Here is a 26774-nt window from a genome sequence, read left to right as displayed (position 1 = left end):
ATATATACATATTACAACGCTGAGCTCAAGGCTCACGTCACGGTTGTTACGTTCCCGCTATCAGTAGACACTAAACAAGGAATTAGTAATTCTTTTTTACCAAAATTAAATATTAATATTTACACACCTCCTATTTAGGTTGACATCACCGTTGATGCCTTACCGATAATAGTTCTTACTAAAACTGTTAGATGGTGTCATGCTGGCTTTCTCTTTAAAAGAGTGTTGAAGTTTCCAGAGCAGTGTAAAAATTTCAAAGCGGAATGTAAGTGCCCTCTCTATCAGTTTTTTCGAATATTTTGAAAACGGTGAAGAAATAGGCCAAATTGGATGGTGAATTTTGAAAAGCTTTTTTTTCGATAAAAGACATGACCAGTAACAAAGCAAGTAATCAGTTCTAAACCGCTACATGGTGCCATATCAGTTCTGCAGCGTTCTGTATTTGTATTCCAGCTTTGTAAAATTTATCACAATTCATCTTAAACCAAAATGAATGAAAATCACTCTCCATCGGAAATTCCGGAAAAACGACCCCTATACTCCTAAACACTGGTAGTTCGGTCCGAGGTTCGAATCCCGCGGACGGGCTAGCTGCATTGGCGTTTCCGTGGTTTTCCCCATGTGTAACGTGTTAATACGAACCAATTTCTCTTAAAAAAGAAAAACAAGTTCCTTCCGTGTAATGCCTTAAGCCGGAATACGTCAATAATAATAATATCCTCCTGAACGAAGCCTCTTCACTTTTTATAACTTCACTTTTTAAGCCCGAGCAACGTCGGGTACTCAAACGAGTGCAATAATATTCATTGATACAGAAGATACATATAAATATGTACATTTGTTTCTATTTTACAAAAGCAATTAATTACATTCTCATTTTGTCTATTCTACTTTAAAAACATTGGAATTCTATTTTTATATTCAGATTCCTTATTAACAGCTTAGACAGTTATGAGCTTACGAATTAGTGACTAGAAGTTCATCCACACAAACTTATATATTTGACAACAGCTGTTCAAAGTAACAATGCCAAACAGTGAAAAGGACTTTATGTATAAATTGATATGATGGGGAGACTCTTACATTTATTTATAATAACAAAAATAGTGAATATAATAACAAAAATAGTGAAAAAAAAAGAAAAGAAAGAAGGTAAGGAGAAAATAAAGGATTTAATTATTTAAAACGCAGTCTTGTATCTTTTTTATTTCATAGCCTTCAAATGATGATTAAAACAAATATTTTCAGCCCGCGAAATGGCAACAATTTTTCTTTTGAAACTACATGATATTCTCCTAATGAAAACGATCGCATCCGAGTTTAGATGCCGAAAATTCAAAAACTGTTGAAAGACAGAATATTGGTTAAAGGAAAACGTTATTCATTTATATAGCACTGAAAAAATATATTATGTGTGCATAATTTGGCTACGTATCTATTGTGTAAAAAGATTGAAAATATCTCTATTCCTATAAACCTACAGTATAGAAATTTTATAGTTATAAGTTATAAGACTTTGACATACATCATATTATTTTTATATTAAGATGAAAAAAATTGTTTTAATATTTTTATATCAATTTTGCATTTTTGTATAAGTTTTTAAAATGGAATACAATTGAAATTCAATGTAACTGAAAATGAAAGATCCATTCTTGATAAAGGAAAGTGCTTAAAATTTGTTGTTCAAAGATTTGAAAACGAACTTGGCACGTGCATACATTCGTAATGAATAGATTAAGGACAATAGATCTCAGCACTATTAGTTGAGGATAATAGTGCACATTCAGCAATGGTACTAAAGAATTAACAGTTTAGTTCGATATTCTAAACAGTACAAAAGGTGTAAATTCTAATAAAATAATAAATGTATATATAAAAACGGTAGTATAATATTAAATTTATTACTTAAACAGTATAAATGTTATGATAGAGACTTGTAACTCATAAATTCATCATTGCAAAATAATGTTATACTTTAACAAGAATAGAAAACTTTTAATAATTAGCAATTAATTCTTATTTACAGAATTTGTCTTACCTATGCAGTCTTACTTCGAATCCGATTATTTTATCGATTGTTGTCTATTTTTAAGCAGTAAGCTGTCTCTAAAGCATTGATAACTATCACATGTGACAAAGTATTGTTTGCATTCATAGCACACATTTAATGCTCAATCGAAACTAAATGAAGATATCTTACTGATAAAAGTGTCTGATTTGATAAAAATGAAGCTTCTAGTAGTTTAAAGTTTGCTCTTTATTAGAAATATCTTAATACATGAATTCATATTTTAAAAATAAAAAAAGCAATAATCACGTATAAATTTTGAAATATAATTCTTCTACTAGAGTAGAAAGTTGAAAATACAAATGATACTAAACTTCCTAAATTAACCATAAATAAATTTAAAGGCGACATATGTGAAATTCAAAGCTTTTGGGATCAACACGAATCTGCTCTACATAATAACTCTGCTTTAATTAGACGTATATAAATTAAATTACCTCAAATCTTTACTAATGGACGCAGCTTTAATATCAATAAAGAGGTTACTACTAGTCACCGAGAATTGCGACAAGGCGATAAATATTCTGAAAGAAAGTTTTGGTAAAAAGAAAAGTTTTCATAAATGCACATATGTATCGTCTTCTGAATTAAGTCTGTAAAAAAATAAAAGATATCAAAACATTACGTAACTTATACGACATTTTAGAAATTGAAATTAGAAGCTTTGACTTCCTTAACATTATTTCGAATTCTTACAGCTATTTGTTAAGACCACTGATAATGAGAATACTTCTCAGCCAATCAGCTCTAGAGTTCAATCGATAGCCCCTGGCACGGAAACCACAGTGACTAACATTTTAGAATTTCTGAAGAGTGAAATTGAAAGCAGGAGAGGGTACATTTTTCCAAACATCACCAAATTATTTTGAGTTTAACATCAGAACCGAACAACATAAATATCAATCTCAAGGCCTTATTAAAGTGAGAAAAATCCTACTGCCTTCAAAAATAAACATTGTGTTTCAACAGTTTCGTCGCTGAATATAAATACTTCAAGAGCCGATTATATATTTTGTGGGGAAATAGAAAATGAATCTTTGAAACATTCCATTTCAAACTGCGCATTTTCAATTGAGAAGAAAAGAAAGAAATTAAAAATGACTGGCAGGTGCTATTTATGTTTTTGTAAGACTCATACGTCACCCCGTTGCAGTTCTGACATACGCTGTGATTTATGTTAAGGCACAATACTATTTTACACGATAATAAATTTGGATATAAACGAGAAAATAAAAGTGAGTTTAAAACACAGTGGTGGTGAAGATTTTCGAAAACGATAACAAAAATGAGGTTTATTTGCAATCTGAAAATGCACTGGCTTTTAGGTCAGAATGAGAGAAAAAATGTAAGACTCATATCCGATTCTGCTTCTGATAAATCATTTCTCCTGGCAGAAGTATCAAAACAATTGTAACTGAAATTAAATGTTATAGGGAAGAAGGAACTTATAGAAAAAGATTTACGTCTGTGGCTCTTATTCATAAAGATATAGGTAGATTTGGGAAAATAATAATTGAATCTCTTGAAACTCCAAAAATTAACTTAGCTGTTATTGCTGTGCCAGGAAAGAAAATGCTTAATTATTGTAAGGAAAATTCGATAAGACTTACTAATACTGCAGACATAGGAAGTCATAGCTTTCAAAAATCGTCTTAATTAATAAAGATTTTTATTTAAAAATAGTCACTGGAAGGGTTAAAAGATTACTAAAGGATCTTGTTGCCTCTAAAAACTTATTTGGTTACACTATAAGGGGAACTAAAGCATTAAGTAATCCCTCTTCACTTCTTTCCGTAAGCAAAAGTTATAAACATAGCAAAAGTTATAAACTGGCAACCCAAAAGTGGGCCCGAAGCCTCAAAAATTAACAACCACCCTGGCAGTGAAGGATTAATCCAATGTCCTTGCGTTTATTGGAAAGCAATCATGCAGTAAGTAGGAATTGTATTTTATACAAAATTAAATTGGTTATGATAGTTTAACATTGAGTGAAATTATGTTTCATTTTGTAAAAAAAAATAAATAATATTTGAGAATCAAAAAGAAATGAATCAACAGAAGGAAATGATTGAAAATATGTCATTAAAACTCAAAGCTACTGGAACGGATGAACCAAAGAATAAATATGGAAATTCTCCAGATCCTAAATTCAATCTTACTAGTCTCAGTTATCATTGGTTAGAAAAGAAACCTAAAACACTATTTGAAAAACCTGCGAAGAAATGGAGCAACGCATCCGAGGCTTGGAAGAAAAAAAATAAGACCTTGAACATGAAGTGGAGGAAACTGTTTAAAAACTGATAGGCTCTTTTTCTATAACATATGATTATTCTAGTGAACTTTTTAATATTCTCATAGAATTAGGAGAAATTAAGAAACAAAATTCAAATTTAGAAAAGGAAAATAAATGGCTCAAAAATGTGTTGCATTAAGTGTAGTCGCCTAGCAAAAGTAATGAAGATAAACAAAATAGTAATTCCACATGCGCAGTCAAGTTGCCTTCGAACAATTCTGCGATCTCAAAATTTTACTTTTACAGTAGGGTGAATCAAAGTTCCTTTTACAGTAGGGTGAATCTGATATTGTGATTTGGAAGGGAGAAAGCTTACGTTTAGAATTCGAGAGTCGCTTCAAACCAGGGGGAGATCCAACCCCATTAAATGAACTTTTCAAGAATCATACTGATTCTATGTTAAATGAATCATCCCGATTCAGTGATGTTTCAGGAAATCATCCCGATTCCATGCTAAATAAATCATCTCGATTCAACGAAATTTTAGGGAATCATCTTGATTCCATGTGAAATAAATCATAACGATTCAGTGAAGTTTGAGTCGAACAACCCTGATTCCATGTTAAATGATTCATCCCGATTCACAAAAGTTTTAGAGAGTCATCCCGATTCCATGTTCCGCAAAGATAATTGTAATCTAGGTTTTAGGAAACACAAAAGGGCAGTATTAGCTAAATCGGAATTGCACTTCTCAAATTGGCGAATTCCTTCGTCTGTCCATAGAACTATACGACAATCGTTTTTTTATCACCCTTCAACATTTCGTGTAGGACTGCTTGAACTTCTGCATAGCAACTTCTTTTAAATAGAAACGACAAAAATGTATCATGTCCAGAAATGTACGAAGCTCATGTATCGTTGTGGATAATTTATAATTGAGTACTTCTTCAAAGTTTTCTGGCAGTGAACGGGAACCTTCTGTGATTATGAGGTAACTCAAATTTTCTAACTGAGCAACTCCCATTTCCGACTTGGCTATATTAATACGAAGTCTAATCCGTTATAATCGATCGAAAACTAATTTTAGGTGCAACTTATGGTCTTCTTCTAATGAAGAAGCAATTAAGATGTCATAAAGGTACGGGACCGAAGCATTTAATCCACGTAACACATCTGTAATGAAGCGTTGAAAAGGTGACGGACCATTACGGAGTCCAAACTCAGCACGTGAAATTCGCACAGACTGAAAGGTGTTGTTATAGTAATCTTTGGTTTATCTTCTTCGGCAACAAGTATCTGGTAATATGCCTTCACTAGTTCAGCTGCAGAAAATATGGTTTCATATTTTAAACTATAATAGTAATCTTCAATTGTGGGGATGGGATACCTATCAGATATGGTCATTGCATTGAGACGTCTGTAGTCTCCACAAGGCATCAGTATACCACCTTTAGTACTAACCAAATGGAGGGTGCTAGCGCACTGAAATTTGAATGGCTGAATAATGTTATTATCTAGCATGAAGTTAAATTGTTATTTTGCTAGCTTGAGCTTTTCAGGATCTAGCTGTCTAGCTCTTGGCCTGGAGTAGTTATATAATGCTTAATCTTCTGTTTTAGAACAAATATGTTTAATATAAACAAAATATGTTTTACTGAAACGGGATACTTGCATAACAATTCAAAATATTTTAATGACCTATTGACAGCATTTAAATTATCATTTTGAGCAACTGTAACTTTCCCAATTTGGTTACATTATCAATTAATATTTTATTGTGTATGTCAATCAACAACGGAAGTTTATTTAAAAAATCAACTCCAAGTATGCCTTTAGAAACTTTAGCCACAACAAATAACCACTGAAATAGGCGGCGAAGACCTAGATCTAATAAAAGCATTTTATACCATATGTGAGTATCTCAGTACCATATGCTGCATATAATTTGTAGTCACAACCTTTAGAATCAGTTTTAGATGGGGGCACAACTGATACATCAGCACCACTATCAACGAAGAATTGGCAACTCTTTTTTCGCCTTTTACAAATAGATGGAATTTTCGGAATTGGATTGTTCTGCAGCAGAACGTACCGCTACATTTACTGCTGGGACCAGTTTCCGAACCAATCCAACTGCAAGGTGTGATCTATTTCTCAGGAAAACACTTTTTATTGTAACGAAAATAATAAAAACACAACTTGTCTGAGGAATCATATCTCTTACGAGAATTACTTCGGCTTCTTTTCCTGAACTTTCCTTTACCACTTTTCCTGTTTCAGCAGCATCGTCCAGCATGTTGATTACATAATCAAGTCACCAACTATTATAAGACTTCTTCTTATTAATTGTGTTTTTGTTTAGGTTGCGTGTAGATCTGATATTTCCTTAAATAAAAGAATACCGGCAAAAAAAAAAAAAAAAAAAAAAAAAAAAAAAGCATAAACGAGCCAAATTCTAATTGCTTTTATTTAACCTAAACTAAAAATTTTATTTCAAACTAAACATTTCTAATACGCAGGTGCCATTAACTATTTTATATATTTGTCATGTCATTTTAAATACAATATTTATATCGTGAAGGTAAAGCAAAAGCATTTCAACGATTTTTATAATTAGCTCATGTGAAAGATCTTTATATGAACTTTTAGCCAGCTATATTCTTTTGTCTTCAAGTTCTTTATAAGTTACTTCTCCCGCCTTCTTAAATAAATTCAAATCTCCGTGGTGTGGTGGTCTGCACGCTGGGGGCGTATTCCAGGAGTCCGCGGTTCGATTCCCGGCGAAGGCGTTACTCATTTCTCATTTTTCCTGCTTCCAAAAATACCTAGTGTCTCTACAGCTTTAATTATTACCGTTCTCAACAGAATTGATGTTTTCTTTATATGTTAACTTTGCATTTCTGATCAAAAAGTGCTTAAAAGAAAACATCTGTAGAGTTCACTAGATTCACTTTTGTGTAAAAACTGGAAGAAGAGTAACTTCAGAGAAAAAGAGTTAAAAATACTCTTTATTAACTCTTTAAAAGTTAAAATGCGTCAACTCGACGCTAACAAACTACGCCTCTTCTTGGGCGGTAACTGAAATCAGATAATGAAACTAAAAATTTGAAGGTATGAACAAGTAATAGAACTAAACTACAGGGCTCAGCTAAAGCCCGTTTCTTAAATCCCCGTCAAAACTAGTGGCAGCAAGTAAATGCAAATAAGCCACGTGAATCAGCAATACTCTAGAAGCCAATGTTTAAACAGCAGAGGTGGAGGCTATAGCCTAATTCTCTGTCTTTCCTACCGAAATTCGATTTTTAAACTGATTCTTCAACGTAGAATTTGCATTCCCTCACGCGCGCTACCAATTTGAATATTCTGTCTTTGACATTTAGGGGAATGAAGGCTTACAGGAAAGTTTAAATTAAACTTTAACTTGTTAGTTAAAATAAATTTAAATCACTACACATTAAGGAAAGCGTTACTATATTAAAGAAGACAATGCATGCATCTTACATTATTAAAAAATGAATATTGTGCTGTTAAAATCAAGCATTAGACAGAATGCAACTGGTTATTTGAAGTGAATAAAGCATGATTTATTATAATACGGAATGTCTGAAAATGCCACATAAATTAAAGAACGTCGTTATGAAGCATATTCACATAGGAAAAGGAAAGTAGTACTATATAGGTGAGCTACATATCCCCACCTAGGGCATTCCATATGAAAAGCGTACTTTTCATACCGAAATCATGCATCGTTTGAATAATGCTGAGTTAGTAGAGATGCACTTTTAGCAGAATAAAGTTGATATTGAAACTCACACAACTACTGCACTACCAATGACATTGTACTTCTTACGTGCGTCTCTGGTGACCAGAAAATCCACCGCTTTTCTAACATGTGCGAAACTCCAGGCATCTCTGAAGAACGTTCGACAATTAATGCTGCGTCGGTGTTGGGCACACACTGCTGCAATTAATCGAAACTTATGGACTCTTTTGTGAAAGCGCATTCTACGTTGCTTCCCTGTTGTACTGTTAGGTTTCGTTCAATAAAGCGCTTCACCATTTCATTCTGTATTGTGTTATTTTGTGTCTCTTCTATCACCTACGAGTGCTCTATCTGCAAGGTATTTCTTCAAAAATTGAAAGGATGAGTTTTCCTTTCATTTTTGGATATGGCCACATGTTCTTCACGTTTCCTCAAAATTTGTGAGTTGTGTGTTAAGACACGTAAGTGAAATTTGTATATGCATGTACTTATGTATTTAACTTACTACAAATCAATCATAATAACAATCAACAACCTGAATGTTATTACTTTATTAGCTAAAGATTTAAAAGTTAGAAACCATGCTATTCCGATACTAGTTCCCGGTCTCCATTAGCTGTCACCTTATACAGTTCTCCTTCAGCAGTATGAATGTATTTAGTAATTACTTTATCTTCATATACTTTGTAATACATCAAGCAAGGATAATGAAACTTCCGACGAAATGAATCCGCTGTACGTTTAATTTCAGAAATGTTATTATAATTCCTCACAAAACATTCAACGTTACGAGTTTTGTATTCATCATAAGGTCCCTTCCATAACTTGGCTGTAAAACAAGATACTTTCTCAATAATTCCTTCCTTATATAATTCTTTGCCAGCTGTCCAAGCTCTGTCCAGTTCCGAAAGGCCATTCCCATCTCTGTCTTCATAAGTGCAAGAGAGGACCCATTTTCCCTTCAAAGATTGATCTTTATCAGTTTTCTCTAGAACTAGACGTTGTCGATGAAATACCTGAGATGGCCGGCATTCAGCATCTGCGTAAAAAGTTTCATAAATGACATTTATTGTATAAGAAAGAAAAATTGTTTATTCGGCATTTTCAGAAAGGAATATAAATTATGAGCAATCTATTATAATATTTCTGATTATGTAATAGTTTTTAACTTACGTCCTAATGTTTAAAATCAATGAACACTGGCAGTCCATTATGAATATATTTTCTGTTACAAACAGATTAGCACGATGTGGTATGCGTACGTCTTCCCCAAAATATACTATGGATTGAATTTGAATAGTTATATGAACTACAGCACCGCACGCAAAAGGTGTCTTCCGAAGAGAAAGGATGTCTTGACGGATTTTATAAAGCGCACTGTTTTATGTTCACCTTAGACATGAGGAAAAAGACAAAAACTTTCATGCTCCCAGTATATTCGCAAGAATTTGAACCCGGGTCAAACTGCTGGTATTTAGCGGTATTACCTCCCTATCGCTATAGGAATAAAACGTCTTGGCTGTTTTTAAGCATGTTTCTAAAAAAAAACTTTTACATAAGGCAACTCCATTTTTTTATGGTGGAACCTTGGTTCTCGAATTTGATTCGCTCCTGAAAGCCATGCATCCTCCGAAAATTTCGTAACCCAAAACGTTTGGTCTGGTACCCTGATGTTTCAAACTCCACTGGCACCAGTTAATCCTATGGAGGGAATTGGCTTCGTGTGGACACCATGCGGGAATCACTGAAATTCACAGAAACTTTTGATGGAAAAATTTCATTAATGGTTTTTAAATTCACATTTTTTATTTTAACGTGTAACAAAAGCTGCAACGATATCAACCACAGAAATAAGAGGACAGACACTGAATTGGTATAAAAAATAGGCAATTTTTATTGAACGAACCAGTAGTGAAGCCTACAAGTTTGAGATATTTAAAAATGCTCTCCTAAAAGCATTCTCCGTAGTAAAAAACAAGGTTTTATTAGAAGCAGAATTTTCAGTAAATACCAGTTGCAAATCGAAGAACGGACTGAGTTTATACTGAGGAGAATTCAACTTTTTAATGTGCTACATGGGAAACGGCCCAATACAGAAGTAATTCAAGTTATTTTGCCTAGGTTGAAAACCTCAATTTCAGGATTTCTTTGAGTTAACAAGCACAGCACGCTCCAGAGTTTGTTTGAGCTTGTGATAAATTTCAAAAGCAGAAGCGTTGCTGAAAGTACGTGCTGTAAGGTATAGTCAAAATGCGAAATTAGAATTTCATAGGCCTAGACCACAAGAAAGGTCACAGATTGATGGAAAAGGCAAAATTTTAAACCATCCAATCACCAAGAGAACACGCAAAAACGGTGGTGGTGGTGGTAGTAGATTTATGGCGCAAAGCTCAATAGGCCATATGCGCCAAACACAGGATTTTTTTTAACATATAAACTAAAAGGAAAAAAAAATATAAAGACAACAGCACACTTTTAAAATCGAGGCAAGTAAAAAGATATTTAAATGATGGGCTGAAAATGCTGAATATGACTTTGATAATGAGATATGCAGTATAGATATAAAATCCTAAAACATCTGATGAATTAAAATTCCAACATAAAATCTCAGGACAAAAATCAAATTAAATAATAGAAACCTGTTTCCTTGAGGTAGTGAAACAAATTGGTATTGACCTCTCTTCCGATTAAACGGTCGAGAGGCAGGTTGCAGCTATTAAAATACTTCTCACGAAGACTATTAAAATATGAACATTCAATTAAAATGTGATAGACTGAAAGACAAACATTACAAGTTGCATAAATAGGCTCGTTCTCAGCTTTCAGAAGGTAGCTATGTGTCACTCTACTGTGACCAATTCTAAGGCGAGTCAAAAGAACTTCCTCCCTGCGATTGCTAGTAGTATCCCAATGCTCTATTTTAGGCTTCACCCTTCTCAACTTGTTATGAAGTTGAATGTCCCAAAGTTGCTGCCATTTCTTTCGGAGCTTCTTTTTTATGACACAACGGATATCTTTAAAAGGTATGAGGCGGCCGGACATTTCAACAGCAGATTTCGCTGCGATGTCCGTCAGCTCATTGCCCTTTATTCCTGTATGTCCGGGGACCCAGCAATACAGAAGTTCAAATCCACCACATGTCAATTTAATATTCAACTTGAGAACATCCACTATCACAGGATTCTCAGTGCTAGAAAAGGATTCTAAAGCTTTCAATGCACTGTAGGAGTCCGTATATACAATGAATTTTCGATGGTGCAGCGTTGAGATGTACAAAAGCGCATAATATATGGCAGTCAGTTCGGAGGTTAAGACAGAGGAAGCGTCGTGTAAACGTCTGCCTTCCATGTGGTCACCAATTATAAATGACATGCCAACATGGCAAGGTGACCATCCGTATATATGGGAACATAACTCCTGTAACTATGCCTGTGCTCAGCAAAAATTTGTCTGTAGATGCTCTCATTTGTAGTTGTTTTTCCGTAATTGTGGAAAATGTCAAGAAGGTGGATTTGTGCATTTTCCCAAGGTGCAATTTCAAAATGCTGTACTGCTTGTGGGGAAATATCAGACAGGGAGAATTCTTCAATGAGGGGACGAACTCTGACAGGAAAAGAAGGCACACAGGATGGACGTGCCTCAAATAAAAGGTCACAGCTATTGTCACGTATACACAAGTTATAAGGATGGTCATGTTGAGATAAAATATTAAAATACTGTAAAAGAGACAACTCCTCACGCCTCAAACGGAGTGATGGTTCGTAACAGTCAACATAAAGGCTCTGGACAGGAGACGTCCTGAAGGCTCCAGAACAAATCCGTAGAGTCTGATGATGAACAGGGTCTAGTTTTAACAACACTGAAGACCGAGCGGATCCATAAACAGCTGAGCCGTAGTCTAGTCTAGAGCGAACAAGAGCTCTGTAAATGCGAAGCATGGAGCAACGCTCTGCAGCCCAGGAGGTGTTCGCAAGGACTTTTAAAATATTTAAAATTTTTGTACACTTTTTTCTCAAGTTTAGGACATGAGGAAGGAAAGTCAATTTTCGGTCGAACATCACCCCTAAAAATTTTACTTCAGATGCTACTGGAATCACAGACCCATTAAGGTATAATTCAGGCTCAGGATGGAGACCTCGCTTTCTACAAAAATGCACACAGACAGTCTTCTGTTTCGAAAACGTAAATCCTTGTCTTTTTGCCCATTCCTGGATCCTGTTCTAAACGATCCGGAGCTGTCTCTCTGCATGTCTCATATCCACACCTCTACAGCTAACTTGTAGATCATCAACATATAAAGAACCTGAAATGGTGGGAGGAAGTTGTTTTAATACAGAATTTATTTTTAGGCTGAAAAGAGTTACACTGAGCACACACTCTTGTTCAAAAACATCAGACAAAACAGAGCCAATCCTTACTTGAAATGTTCTAGTATTCAAGAAATTCTGAATAAAAATTGGTAGGTTGCCGCGCAAGCCACTCTCGTGAAGATCCCGAAGTATACCGTATCTCCATGCCTTATCATAAGCTTTCTCAATGTCAAAAAATATCGAGACAAGGTGACTCCTTCTTACGAAAGCTTTTCGAATGGATGTCTCTAAAAGGAGCATATTATCTACGGTAGTTCTCCCCTTTCGAAAACCGCTTTGATGAGGCGATATAATATTATTCTTCTCCAAGAAGTAGACTAGGCGGCTGTTTACCATCTTTTCAAACAGTTTGCAAACACAACTGGTAAGGGCAATTGGCCGATAGTTGGAGGAATTTCTCGGATCTTTCCCTGGCTTCGCAATAGGAATGACAACAGCTCTCCTCCATGCACTGGGAAAAGTACGCTCCTTCCACACTCTATTGTAAAGTGTGAGAAGGGCAGTCAGTGACTTATAGGACAGATGCTTTAGCATTTCATAATACACGCCATCCAGACCCGGACAAGACCTATGTGTCTGCAACAAAGCTCTCCTTAATTCCAGCATAGTAAAGTCTCTATTGTAAGGCTCAGGTTTGGAAGAGTTGAATGTGATGGGATTTACTTCAGAGTGATGTTTGATAGAGAGAAATGCAGGTGAATAGTTTCTGCTGGAAGAAACGGCAGCAAATGTCTCACCAATAGTATTCGCAATTTCTGCTATGGAGCTAATCACTCGGCCATCTTTTTCCAAAAAGGAAAGTGAGTGGTCTTTATATATGCCACATGCTTTTCGAACTCTTTCCCAAACTCGCTTACTAGGCGTGGAGGATGTTATTGACGACACATATGAAATCCAAGAATTCTTTTGGCTCTGCCTCCTTACTTTTCGTGCATTTGCTTTGGCTCTTTTAAATGCTATGAGTTTTCGCAGAGTAGGATATCTACGAAAAATACCAAATGCTTTTTTTCTGTTTTTTCAGTGCTTCATGACAGTCGCGATTCCACCATGGTTTCGAATATTTAAGTATTTTTCCTGATGTTCTAGGAATCGAAAGCATAGCTGCCTGAATAATAGTATTTGTAACAGCATCAACAGCATCATCGATATGCGCATCTTCTACCATTTCATCTGTGAGCTCTGCAATGGAAGAGAAGAGTTCCCAGTCTGCCCTGTCCAGAATAAACCGAGGGACTCTCGACATGGGGTTTGCTCCTCTTCGTGCAAGAGATACAAAAATGGGATAATGATCGCTGTTGTACAGGTCATTTCCGACACTAAAAGTGCAAAATAGCAACAGAGATGGTGAACAGATGGCAAGGTCGAGAGCGTGGAAAGTCCTTGAAGGCTCATGGAAGTACGTATCCTGCCCATTATTCAGGAGACAACGGGTATGATTTTCGATCATCTGCTCAATTTGTCTTCCTCGGCAATTTGTATCTTTACTACCCCAGAGTGGACTATGGCCGTTAAAATCTCCTATTATGATAAAAGGCTCAGGCAGCTGCTCTATTAGATTATTTAAATCTTGCTGATAAATGTGCTCATTTGGAGGCAAATATAAAGAAACAAATGAAACAACAATATCAAAATTTATTTGAGTAGCGACAACTTGGAGGGATGTCGTCAAAGAAAGTACATTTGAGGGATAATCCAGTGAGGAGAGGAGACCTACACCTCTACTGGCACGCTCAACGGCAAGGTTATCCTTCCTGACGAAAGAAAACCTCCGAAGTTTTGCATGCTGTTCTGGTTTCAGATTTGTTTCCTGTATTGCTAAGCTCACAGGATGATACACATTTATTATAGATTTGATGTCAAGTAAATTTCGAAGGCAACCGCGACAGTTCCATGACACGAGGGTGGCCATTATGAATGGTTTTTGTTTTTTCTGTGCTGTTCATTTGTTTTTCGTGGAAGTAGATGCCTGGGAACTTCTAGACCCTCTTCTACTTCCATAAAGTCTGAATCCGCGGATTCAGAAATCATCTCATCAAGAGAACTATTGCTGTGACTTCTATTTTTATTTGATAATTTTTGTGTGGCAGTTTTGGGCTTACTTTGAATAACTTTTTCTTTTTTTTGTACTATATGGGTCGCATTTTCTTTTTTCTTGTTGGATGTAGAGGGATGGGTTTTATTTGGTAGGGTCTGTGTGCCTATTGATGTTTGGGTGGCAACTGTACGAGATGATTTAACAGCACTGGCGTATGATGTATTTGGTCGAAGCTGTGTGCTCTGGACTAATCTTCTGGCTTCGGCGTAAGAGATGTTCCTAGTAACTTTTGTAGTCTAGATTTCTTTTTCCGATTTCCATTTTGGGCACAAGCGAGAAAATGCTGGGTGGTCACCCTTGCAATTTATACACAAAGGCGCAGTGGTACAATTATCAGAATCGTGGCCAATTTGTGAGCATCGGGCGCATGTGAGGCTGCCACGACAAGACGTCTTAGAATGGACGAAACGCTGGCATTGGAAACATCGCATAGGGTTTGGAATATAAGGTCTTACAGGAATTTTTAGATATCCGGCCTTAATATTCTTAGGCAGATCAGGCGTGTTGAAGGTAAGGATCACGTGTTTCGTGTCTATCAACTTACCTTCTTTACGCATCTTGATCCGCCTTACACCGCAGACATTTTGGTCGGATAGCTCAGAAGCGATCTCTTCTTCAGAAACATACAGAAAGAAGGTCGAATTCTGAGATTACACCACGACAATAGTTCAGTGACTTATGTGCTGTTACAGTGACATTCGCTTTCCCAAGTTTAGTTATCTGAAGTAAAGAAGCAGACTGAGTGGCTGAGGTTGTATCAATAAGCAAGTCTCCGGAGCGGAGACGCTTTATATTTCTCGGATCACCAATACAAGACTGGATGTATTTGTTTATTACGAAAGGAGACATCTTATGCATTTCGCCAGAAGGACTAGAGATGACTAGGAAACGGGGACTATTGTTATGATTTTTTTCATTTGCATCTGTACGTAATTTTTTGCAGAATTTTCAGAACTAGGTTGAGTGACAGGTTGAGTGACTAGTTTAGTAGTAGACGTTTCAGAACTAGGTTGAATGACTGGTTTATTAGTAGATGTTTCAGAACTAGGTTGAGTGACTGGTTTAGTAGTAGACGTTTCAGAACTAGGTTGAATGACTGGTTTATTAGTAGATGTTTCAGAACTAGGTTGAGTGACTGGTTTAGTAGTAGACGTTTCAGAACTAGGTTGAATGACTGGTTTATTAGTAGATGTTTCAGAACTAGGTTGAGTGACTGGTTTAGTAGTAGACGTTTCAAAACTAGGTTGAGTAACTGGAGTAACTTCAAAATCTTTAATTAAAAAATATGTGGATTTGCCATATTGAACTAAGAGAAGATTCGGGTCCGACGGCCCCGCCCACCACGGACCCCAACAAGGGAATACAGGTTCCTGTGTTAGGGCTAGCCGGACCTATACACAAATTGAAGCCCCACAGTCGGCTTTCCCGAAAGCAGGTACTCCCGAGAGCTTGAACCCAAGCCACTGACACAAGGACTAGTGACCAGCCGATTGACACCCGTGAGGACGACTAAAGTGCCTCCCGTTTAGCTGAAGCAGAGGCCAAAGCAGTGTGTTGGGGACAGTACCTCGCCCCTCAACTACCAGGACCCTCCTTTCCAGCGAAACGGGTCTCCACGCACGGCAAACACGTGGGCAGTTTTCTCGCCACTTGAAAACTAGAAACAAGGGTTGCTCCAGTCTCTCGTGACGAGCCCCAAACTCCGCAGAGAGAAACCACGAGGGAGAACGGAAGGGAAAAAGTTCCAGCCAAGAGGAGAGGAGACGGAAAAGATGATAGATCACTGGGGACTCCTGGATCGTGACACCCGTCTCACCAAGAAGATGATCCTCTGAAGGGCTAGGGTACCTTGGGATTGCCAGACCCGTACTCTCAAAAGTGAGCCCCCTGAGGGACGCAAAAACGGAAACAGGGGAAAGAGGAATTTTTTTTGGCTAGGTTTGGTAGATTCAGGCAAAGCACTCTAGGACTATCCGCTTAAGAGAAGGATTACCTTCGTAGGACTGTATAAGGGAAACTGGCTCGTATAACACGTTACACAAGGGAAAAACTACGAAAACGCCTATGGAGGCAGCTCATTCGCCTGGAATCGAGCCTAGGTTTGAGTTACCAGTATTTAGCGATTTTACTACTCGGCCGCTGGTAGATGACGGGTGCCGTCGGGGTGTAGTGGTTCTGCACGTTGAGCCGGTATTCCAGAGGTCCGTGGTTCTATTCCCGGCGAAGGCGGTTGCTAATTTTTCATCTCTCCGGCTTTTCCAATTAACCTAATGTCTCTATATGCTTCTGAAGCTGTTTCTCTATGAACCACTTGTAACTCCTCCATGTGTTCAATAATTAAATTCCTAGCCCATGCCTAGAAACATGATATTCTAGAAAACAGAAAAAAATGCCCTAAATTTTAAAATCTTTGAAATCTTTGTCTGCGACATAATCTGACTATAATTTCCTTCAGGTCGATTTCATATTACTTTTTACCAAATTTTTATTTATGCTCCATGCGTAATAGAACTAAACAAGAGAAAATATTAAAATGGCGTTTTAGGAACTTTGTTAAATTCTGAAATATGAATTACCTCAAATGATAACCTGGAGACATCATGTATATTTGTAATTTTATATTAACTTTAATTTTTTCTTATTTTCCTTTCGTCTCTGCTCCGGGGATTCTCCTTCAGGACTGGGCCGGTGATAATCAAAAGTTCTATTGTTATCTGTAAGGTGCAGGAGCTTCATGGCTATGACGGATTCATAAACCTTATCTATAGGTCATCTCGGATAAGAAATATTAGAAACAAGAAGATATACAGAACAGACTGATGCAATTTCTGGTTGTTGAAAGACCGAAAGGCAAAATGGTCATATCTAGGGAATCAATAATTCTTTCATACTGGAAATTGAGCTGAACCGGTTGATACTAAATGATATTCTTTTTAACTTTTCCAGGTGATTAAAATTTCTAATTCTTTGCAATAATTATCTTCATTTTGCATTGGTGAGTGTTTTATCTCAAACATTTATATGTGTGAGGAACTGTAAACAGAAAACATTTTACATTAAAATTAAATTGAACATTATTAGAAGTAGGCAGAATGAATATCGCCAAGATGATATCTGCCAAAATAAAACTTACCTAGATCTGCAAGTGTTAAAACGACTTCATAATTTTTTCCCATTAAAGCCAAATTTAGATGAAAAAAAGATGAAAACTGAAAACGTCGCAGAGTGGAAATGCTAAATATGCATCATTGACACAATCCAACATTAACAAAAGTCTACATTTTTTCAGTGTCTAGACACATCCTTGAGAGAAAGCATGATAAATTTTCAAAACCCTTTCACGGTTTGCCTGTTTACTGGTCATGAGTGGTTTTTATGATAACATCTAAAATTGTCACGTCGAAGAGAATATAAAAGATTTTGTCTTTCTTAACTATAACTGAAAATGTATTTTCATCGCTGATGGAGCTGGGTTGTTTTATAAAATGACACAAGAAACAAAATAAAGGTTAAATATGAACTGACGGAAACCTGCCAGAAGTTCGAATTATATTTCTGACATAAACCGGCATGAGACGAATCGAACGATGTAAATTTCTAAAAGTAACAGAAGCTAAATAACTTAAGATACCTGCTGTGGTTTCATGTATAATCTAGTATTTTTTTTCTATACGCTAACTTAATAAAATTCATTTGAAAAGTACTGATGATAGTAAATATTTGCATGTGGTGAACTAGGCTGAATAAAATAGCAATTCAGTATTTTTAAATGTGACACAAAGATTTTCCAAACATGTGATAACTATATTCTTACATCGAAGATTCGTGTGATGAAAGCATTATAACAGAACTAAAATTGTTGACACTGAAGAATCTTCCCCTCATATTCAAGAAAAACTTCACAAATGTGAAACACATGAAAAACAACTCGCTGACAGTTTTGAATGACAGAACAGAATGAGTGTTACTTTTAACTTTCTTGTCCAAATAAAATAAAATGCTGTGATCGTCAAAATAATATCCTTTCTGGTGGTGGGGAAGGGAATATGCTTAAAGCCATCTACAATCTGCAACACACCAGCAGAGATTTTATATTATTTCTGTACTAGTATTTTATGTCATAATTAATATTCCCAATATATATATTTTAATAATGTTACTCTTTATATTTTTAAACCTAAAATTAAAATTCACAATTATAAGTATGCATTTAAGTATAATATATATATACGTATATTATATATATATTGCTGAGTTTAATCTAACTTATTTATTGGGTTAAACCAATAATCAGAACGATAAATAACTAATAAATCAGCTTAATTCCGACTGAGCGAGCGAAAACCTACTTTCGGCCGCCAGATGTGGTTCAAGAATGCATTTCGTTGAATGTCATTCGATACAGTAATAAAAATTGTTTACAGTGCTGTTTGAGGATATCATAATAACCAGGAGTTGCGTCAATAGTTAGATCAAGTGAAAACTGCAGTACCAATGAGTACTTGTTTTAGTGAAGACTTGCAATGCGATGAAAAATAAAATGATTGTAAAATTTAATTAAAATTTCGTTTTGAAATGTACCTTGAAGTTTTTAAATGTACCTTGATACTTGCCTTTTGGTTTCCCTATTTTATACTGAGCATTTTCTCTTCCCATTTTGTACATATTATTATAATTTGAGCTATATCAATAGCCCATGTAACTAGTGACATTCACTTATATAGTCGTATCTTCCAATGTTCGTCACTGTGTAGTTGTTTTTCTAATTTTGTTTTAAATATCACACCACCCCAGATAAGATAACGCACATGTAAAGTCTCATTAGATTATATGCATAAAATTTTACTATGGAGTTGAATGGGATACCACTTTTTCCTTATTTCATTATGCAGAAAGACTATCGTTTAAGTTACAGGTTTATTTAAATTGCAGATCACGGCAAATAAACAGGGAAATCTCCACTAACAGCTAAATAAAAGCCCTCTGAATAACTGGTCGCTCAGACGGTATAGTGGTTAAGGTAACTGACTGCAATAACGAAAGGCTTGGGTTCGAATCCCGGAGAAGGCATGAATGTAAATTGTCTGTCCCCTCATAGGAGACAAAGGTGGCAGCTAAAAATCTCTGAATAACTGATGTTGTACTAATAGTTGAGAATAATGACTTATTTTCCGTATACAATCATCAAACATTATAACAGACTGGTCACAAGCTAGGTAATCTCGAATTCGCAACGTTAACGGCCTGAAAACAAGGTCATAATGATTATCAACGCTTACAAGAGGATTTTATTTATTTATTTACCATCAGATGAGCAGCTGCACCGCCTTTAAGACATTCAGCTTTTACGCTCAACTGATGGAATCATCTACCAACTGTGTTTTTATGTAAAATTTTAGAATTTTGATAATTACATAATAAAAATAAAATATCAAGAAATAAATATATAAATAATACAATAAATAATAAACATAAATAGACACAATAAATAAAAGTTAAAAATTTAGAATAAGATAAATACAATGTTGTTATATATGAAGTCAAATAAAGTATCAGAATTTTGAGAATTATATAATAAAAGTTGAAGAAATTAAATATATAAAAACATAATACCTAAAGAAATATGAAAGTAAATGAAACGTAAATAGATAAGTAAATACTTAAGAAGATCATTACAAATTTTGAAAATGAACAACATAATGTATGAGAATAGTAGAGGCTGAGAATGTAAGATATGTAAAGGGTAAAGTATTTCATTATGGATAATGAAGAGCAGTAATTGAATAAAAGTTGATGAGAAATAGTATTTGAATGAATAAGGATGACCTGAATGAAAGGTTCGTGGAAATTCTTGATAGAGAGTCATTCTTGACTAAAAATCTTGAGTTGAGACATTATTAATATATTAAGGAGATGGAGTTAGAAAATATCCTTAAATTCTTGATTGAGCTTGAGAGATCTTGGAGGTGTACTTAAATAAAGATAGTCTTGAGTGAAAGCATTAAAATGAGGTAGTAGAAAGAATGGCTTATTAAGTAAGGTAAATGAACAAAGAATAATGATTTCAAGTTCCTTTAAGATTATCGATGTTTGCGGAGATATAATTTATTATAATATGAAGATGATTTCTTAGAATATTACTTTTTAATAACTGTTGAAACCATAACTGAGCAGAAGTTAAATTGTATGCTTTAAGGTGATAATCTTTAGTAAGATGTCAGTGAAAGAGATAATGATCTATTGTGCCTTCATTCCCACAGGTACAGAGATTTGTATGGTGAAGTCCGAATCTATGAAGGTATTCTGGAAATAGACCATGAGCTGTTAGGAAAAATGTAATTGAACGGTTGGTAGATATTAATGATCTTGAAGGTTTTGATATGAAAGTAAAAGTTCTTCTGTCGGTAGTTGCTTCAGTCCAGGTTTGCTTCTATAAGTGCATTAATTCTGTTTCTAATTTTGTTTTTAGTAATGATATTGGATATGGAATTGAGTAATTTGGAAGGGAAGAATTGTTTACAGCCTCTTTTGCTAGTTCGTCTGCGAGCTCGTTACCACTATTACCGATGTGTGCTTTAATCCATTTGAAATGTGGTATATTATTGTTTTGAAATTGAGAAAGTAGAAAATGGATTTCTTGTACAGTAGGCGATCGACTGTGTCCAATTATAGCTTGAATACCAGATGCACTATCAGAGAGAATTAAGGATGGTAAAGAAAGTTCTTTTGCGAAGCATATGGCTTCTTTGATTGCAAAAAGTTCTGCTTGAAAAACTGAGTTGTTATTGTTTAAACGAATATTCCAGTTTTTAATATTTGAATTTTTTCGGAATGCGCAATATGCACTACCAACGCCTGCTTCAGATTTCGAACCATCAGTATATATGGTGAGTTCATATTTATTGAGTTCAAAGGTTCCCAATAGGGATTTTGTGTAAAAATATGTAGGATGTAGCTCTAAGCTGTGTTTAAGATATTCAAAATCTGTGGGTTGAAATACATTATTATTCATTATGCTTTGAATTCTTAGTTTTGATATTCTTACTTTATTTGCTTCTTTTATTAGAGATAAAGTAATTGGAGGGATGCCGGTTATAATTTGTAGCGCACTAGTTGGAGTAGTTCTATATGCTTTTGCTAGAGAGAGGAGGAAAGGTCTTTGGATTGAAAGTAAATGTTTTTAAGCCTGGGAATTCAAGGTTAAACCCCAGACGGAAGCTCCATATAGTAGTATTTTTTCAATAACTGTTATGTACCAATTTTTTTTTCTAATTTTGAGGATATACCCCAAGTGCTGGCTATTACAGATCGAAGAGAATTGTGAAGAGTTAAAGTTTTGTTTTTGAGATATTGAATATGGAAATGCCAGGATTGTCGAGTATCTAATACTATTCCCAGATATGTGATGCTCTTGTCAATTTTGATTTTTTCTTGATAAATTTTGATTATTGGCTTTCTTAGGTTTTTTATGGAAGTACCTCTTTTTGGAATATATAGTGCTTTACATTTCGTAGTAAAAATTTTAAGATGAAATTTATCTGTCCAGTTGCGGAAGATATTTAAAGAAAAACTGGAGTTAATTTCTATTGATTTCCGGCTACTTGCGTTCACAATGAGAAGAAAATCATCTGAGTATACTTGGATATGGGTATGATTAATATTGTCGTGTAGTTTTAAAACTTCGTTTGCTATAAGATTCCAAAACGTAGGGCTTAAGCAAGATCCTTGAGGACAACCTTTTTTTAATTTATAATTTATTACACAGGAATCTGAAGAATATTGTGGAGTTCTATTGCATAGGTAGTCTTTGAAGGATATCCTGAGGGCATGATATTATTTCTAGAATTGTTATGATGTTTTTCCAGCGGATAGAATCGAAGGCTGCTTGAATATCTATCGAAATTATTATTGAATGAAGATTCTTTGATTCATTCATCTTTAAGACTTCTTGCATTTTTTGAAAAGCATGATCTATTGATTTATTTGGTGTGAATCCATACTGATTTTCAGGCATGATTTTATTCTTATTTAGATGATATAAAAGTCTTGAAAGGATTAGTTTTTCAAGGAGTTTGCCCAACGTGGGAAGAAGGCATATTGGTCTATAAGATAGAGGGTTTGTGGCTGGTTTATTTTTCTTGAGGAGCAAAACAACTTCTGCATTTTTTAATATATTAGGAAATGTTAAGTTATACCAGAAGGCGTTAATTAATGATATAATAATTTGTTGATTATTATAAAAAATAAGTTTTAAGATGATGTTGTCGATACCATCGGGACCTGGTGCTTTCCTGTTATTTAGTCTTTTGATGATTTGTTCCAATTCATCGATCTTTGGAGGGATGATAACTGTTGGTGGATTAGGATGACATGTAGAACTGTTAGATGCTTCTGTATCTGTGGTATGATTCGATCTATATTCATCTTGTGGGAATAGTTTTGATAAAATTTCTAACGCCGCCTGCGAAGAGGAAATTGATTCAGAGAAGCTGTACATTGATAATGAAGGAGGAGTGAAAATTTTATTGTGCGCTATTTTGAAGGCGGAGCCATAAATTTTGGAGGTAGAAGTGCAAAATGTTTTCCAACTATTAATTTTTGATATTCTGATATTTCTTTTATAATGAGCTCTTGTTTTTTGGAAAGCTATTTTATAGTGAGTTCTTTCTGTATCTTCTATACAGGCTTTGTATCTTCTTCTGAGAGCTCTTACATTTTTTCTTTCTATTGCAAGATTTTGGTTAATCCCATGGAGTACTTAATTTTTTGGTACCTGAGCGTCGTTTATACGAGGCGTTGCAGATCTCTGTTATACTATTTATGAGGTATGAAACAGAGGAATTTACTTCCGCTTTTGAAGAGGCTGTTTTTAAGGAATGAAGAATACTGGCAGAGTAATTTTGTAGATTAGCTATAAAATTATTGTGTCCGCCATAATGAGTTTTGAAGCGACTTTTTTTATTAAAAGTGAAATCAGATTGTATTTCAAAGGTGATGAATCGGTGATCACTAAAAGATTCTATTTCAGAAACTTTCCAATTTGTGATTAAGGATGCTATTTTAGGCGTTGCGAGAGTAAAGTCAATCCAACCTTGTGCTCTTAATGTCAGGAATGTAGGTGGACTATTAGCGTTATTTAAAATTGTAAGTCGTTTTTCTTGAATAAAATGCATTGCTAGTAATATTCCAATGATTTAAATATGAAAATAAATAGTAAAATATTGAAAATGTATAATAACTTTTAAAATAATGAATATTCAGAAATTAACCAATATGAAAAGAAAGAGAAAATTCTTCTTGTTATTTCTATTATAAAATCATTATATTTCAACAAAATCTTAAAATGAAAATAAAAGAGATATATGTATTTAGATCAGTTATAGCAGATTCAATAATGTAATTCAATAAATTTTTAAGATAAAAGAGGATAAGTTTCAAAATTTGAAAATATAATAATTTTTAAATGAAAATAGTGTTGTATCATAAATTATAATACCACGTTTAGCTTAAGAGAGCTTCTCCTGACGCATGCGCCGTTCGCGTTTATCCGCGCGGTGATGATAACGTAACTGTTTATTACGTATGTATGTATATGTATATCTTTCTTACATCTTCGCCCTTTTTCTCTGCTGTACGCAACTATGTTTAAGTTAATCTCTGTCATTAAAAATGTTCATTGATATTACAATCTATTTAGGCTCATTTATTTCTTCAATGGTTATGGGCCCAGAAACGTTTCAACTGTGCCTAATTAGAAAAATACTTATTTTAAAATGAACATTTTGAAGTTTTCGAGCATTGAACTCTTAAGCCTAATTCAGTGCAAGAACTGTTACGTCTAATCAACGGTAAGAACTGATCAGCGTTCAGTTAAGCCCATTTTTATAGCGCTCAATCTTGTTCTTTTATTGGCTGTGAGAGACTGTATTACATTATGTCGCATTTGACTACTATAGAAAAGCTCGGAAAAGATAATTTTGACAGTTGGAAATTACAAATAGGAGCAGTATTGATTAAAAACGACCATTGGGATTATGCAACCGGTAAAGCGCTAAAACCTGCTGAAGGAACCGAAGACGAAAAGAAATGGCTCCAAGCTGATCAGAAAGCTCGCGCAGATATAATTCTTGCTATTAATCCTAGTGAACTGTGTCATATAAAGCATTGTGTGACATCAAATGCTGTGTGGAATAAAGCCGTATATGAATCGAAAGGACCTGCGAAGAAGGCTACATTATTAAAACAGCTTTTATTTAGAAAAATGGCGGAAAGCGAAACGATGTCTGAACATTTGAATAATTTCTTCGAAATAGTTGATAAGCTTAAAGAAATGGAAATTGACATAGCTGATGATTTATTATCGTTTCTTCTGCTCTATAATATTCCAGAAAGTTTTGAAAATTTTAGATGCGCCATCGAATCAAGAGATCAGTTACCTAGTCCCGAATCTTTGAAAATCAAAATGTTAGAAGAATGGGAAGCAAGAAAAGGGAAAACGTCTCAAGATTCACAGAATGCATACTATACTGATTATAAAAGACGAAATCAAAAACAGAAGAAAAATGAAAAATGGAAGGTAAATTCAAACAAAAATTTTCCAGCTGAAAGAAATTTTCGAAATTTGAAGTGTAATTACTGTTCGAAAATTGGGCACAAGGCATCTGAATGCAGAAAGAAAATAGCTGATAGAAAATATGCGCAATCAAATATGGGAAATTAAGGTTCTATGATGGCTTCTAATTATGAAGAGCAGATTAGTTTAGCAGTAAACAATGCTTATCAGAAGACCTCCTCATGGTGCTTAGATAGTGGCTGTACATCTCACATGTGCAATGACAGAAGGTTATTTTCAGAATTTCACCCTCGAACGAATTCAACCATAAAGTTAGCAGTTGACAAAACAGCAAAAATTACAGGAATTGGAACTGTCCTTATAACAGTACCTAACGGAAATAAGACAATTAAACTTACGCTCAAAAATGTGTTATGTGTTCTGGAATTAAAATGTAATTTGCTGTCAACATCTAAAGCTACTGCAAATAATCGTTCAGTGATTTTTACAGAACGGCATGCTACAATAATAGAACCAAATGGATCTATACTAGTGCAGGCTATTCTTCATGGTGATCTTTATTATAACATTCAAGCACTGAAACAGCTGCAATAGCACAGGTAAGTTATTTTGTAAAGTGGCAACTTAAATTAGGTCATATAAATGAGTCTGATTTGAAAATACTTAAGTCTGATAACATGGTTAGAAATTTAAATTTTAATAACACTGAATCTCTAAAAGACTGCAAAGTCTGTATCCGAGGTAAACAAACTGTGCAACCTTTTCAAAAAGAATCAAAATTTCAAAGTGATGAATTACTGAACTTGATTCACTCAGATTTGTGTGGACCTATGAGAGTTCCATCCCATGCTGGTTTGCGTTATTTTGTTACTTTCATAGACGACAAATCGCGTTATGTCGAAGCCAGTTTTCTTAAAACTAAAGATGAAGTGAAAAAGGCATTCATTAAATACAAAGCTGCGGTCGAAAATCGTCTAGGAAAGAAAATAAAAATCCTTCGGACTGATAACGGTCTCGAATATCGCGGAGAAGAATTTAATAATTATATTCAAGAATGCGGGATTAAACGAGAATTCTCTGCACCAATGACTCCTCAACAGAATTCGAGAGCTGAACGCATGAACCGCACTTTAACTGAAATGGCCAGATGTTTGTTACTACAAAGTAATCTTCCCCAATCCTTTTGGGCTGAAGCGTTGAACTGTGCTGTTTATATTCGTAATCTTTGCCCGAATCGAAGCCTGAGAGTAAACAAAACACCTTATGAGTTATTCTTTGGCATCAAGCCAACTGTATCTCACTTCAAAGTATTCGGACAGAAATGTTTTGTACTTAATAAAAGGTCTAAAGGGAAATTCGATCCTCGATCAGAAGAACATATATTTGTAGGATACTGAAATGAATCGAAAGCATACAGGCTGTGGAATCAAAATTCCAGAAAAATCGTTATAAGCCGAGATGTTAGATTCATTGATGAATTTGAAAACTGTACTAATTATGATAAAGATTTAGAAGTTTTATTTCTCGAAAATATTCCTGATAAAAAGAAAGAAGAACCTCTGAATGTAAATCAAATATCGGCTGATGAAATAACAGAAGACCCCTCAAATATGGCAGAAGCATCTGCTGAATCATCTGATAATGAAGATTCTGATTCCGAAGCACTACC

General features: G+C 34.9%; 1 protein-coding gene across 2 annotated transcripts in view; it reads right to left on the bottom strand.

Moving 5' to 3' along the window:
- Nucleotides 1-26774, bottom strand: part of LOC118205646 (uncharacterized) — a 42139-nt gene that overhangs the window by 7153 nt on the left and 8212 nt on the right. Inside the window, exon 1 of one of the 2 annotated variants that reach the window (XM_035377936.2) lies at nt 2042-2191. The exons of the other annotated variant lie outside the window; for it this stretch is intronic. The gene's annotated coding sequence lies outside the window, so the exon portion shown is untranslated. Of the gene's footprint in view, nt 1-2041; nt 2192-26774 lie in introns of those variants that run through there. 2 annotated transcript variants of the gene reach the window in all.

Source organism: Stegodyphus dumicola, chromosome 4 (genome assembly GCF_044657685.1).
Source record: "Stegodyphus dumicola isolate Sdum_Otavi_A_Nest chromosome 4, ASM4465768v1".
Taxonomy (NCBI): domain Eukaryota; kingdom Metazoa; phylum Arthropoda; class Arachnida; order Araneae; family Eresidae; genus Stegodyphus; species Stegodyphus dumicola.
This window is presented reverse-complemented; position numbering and strand designations above follow the sequence as displayed.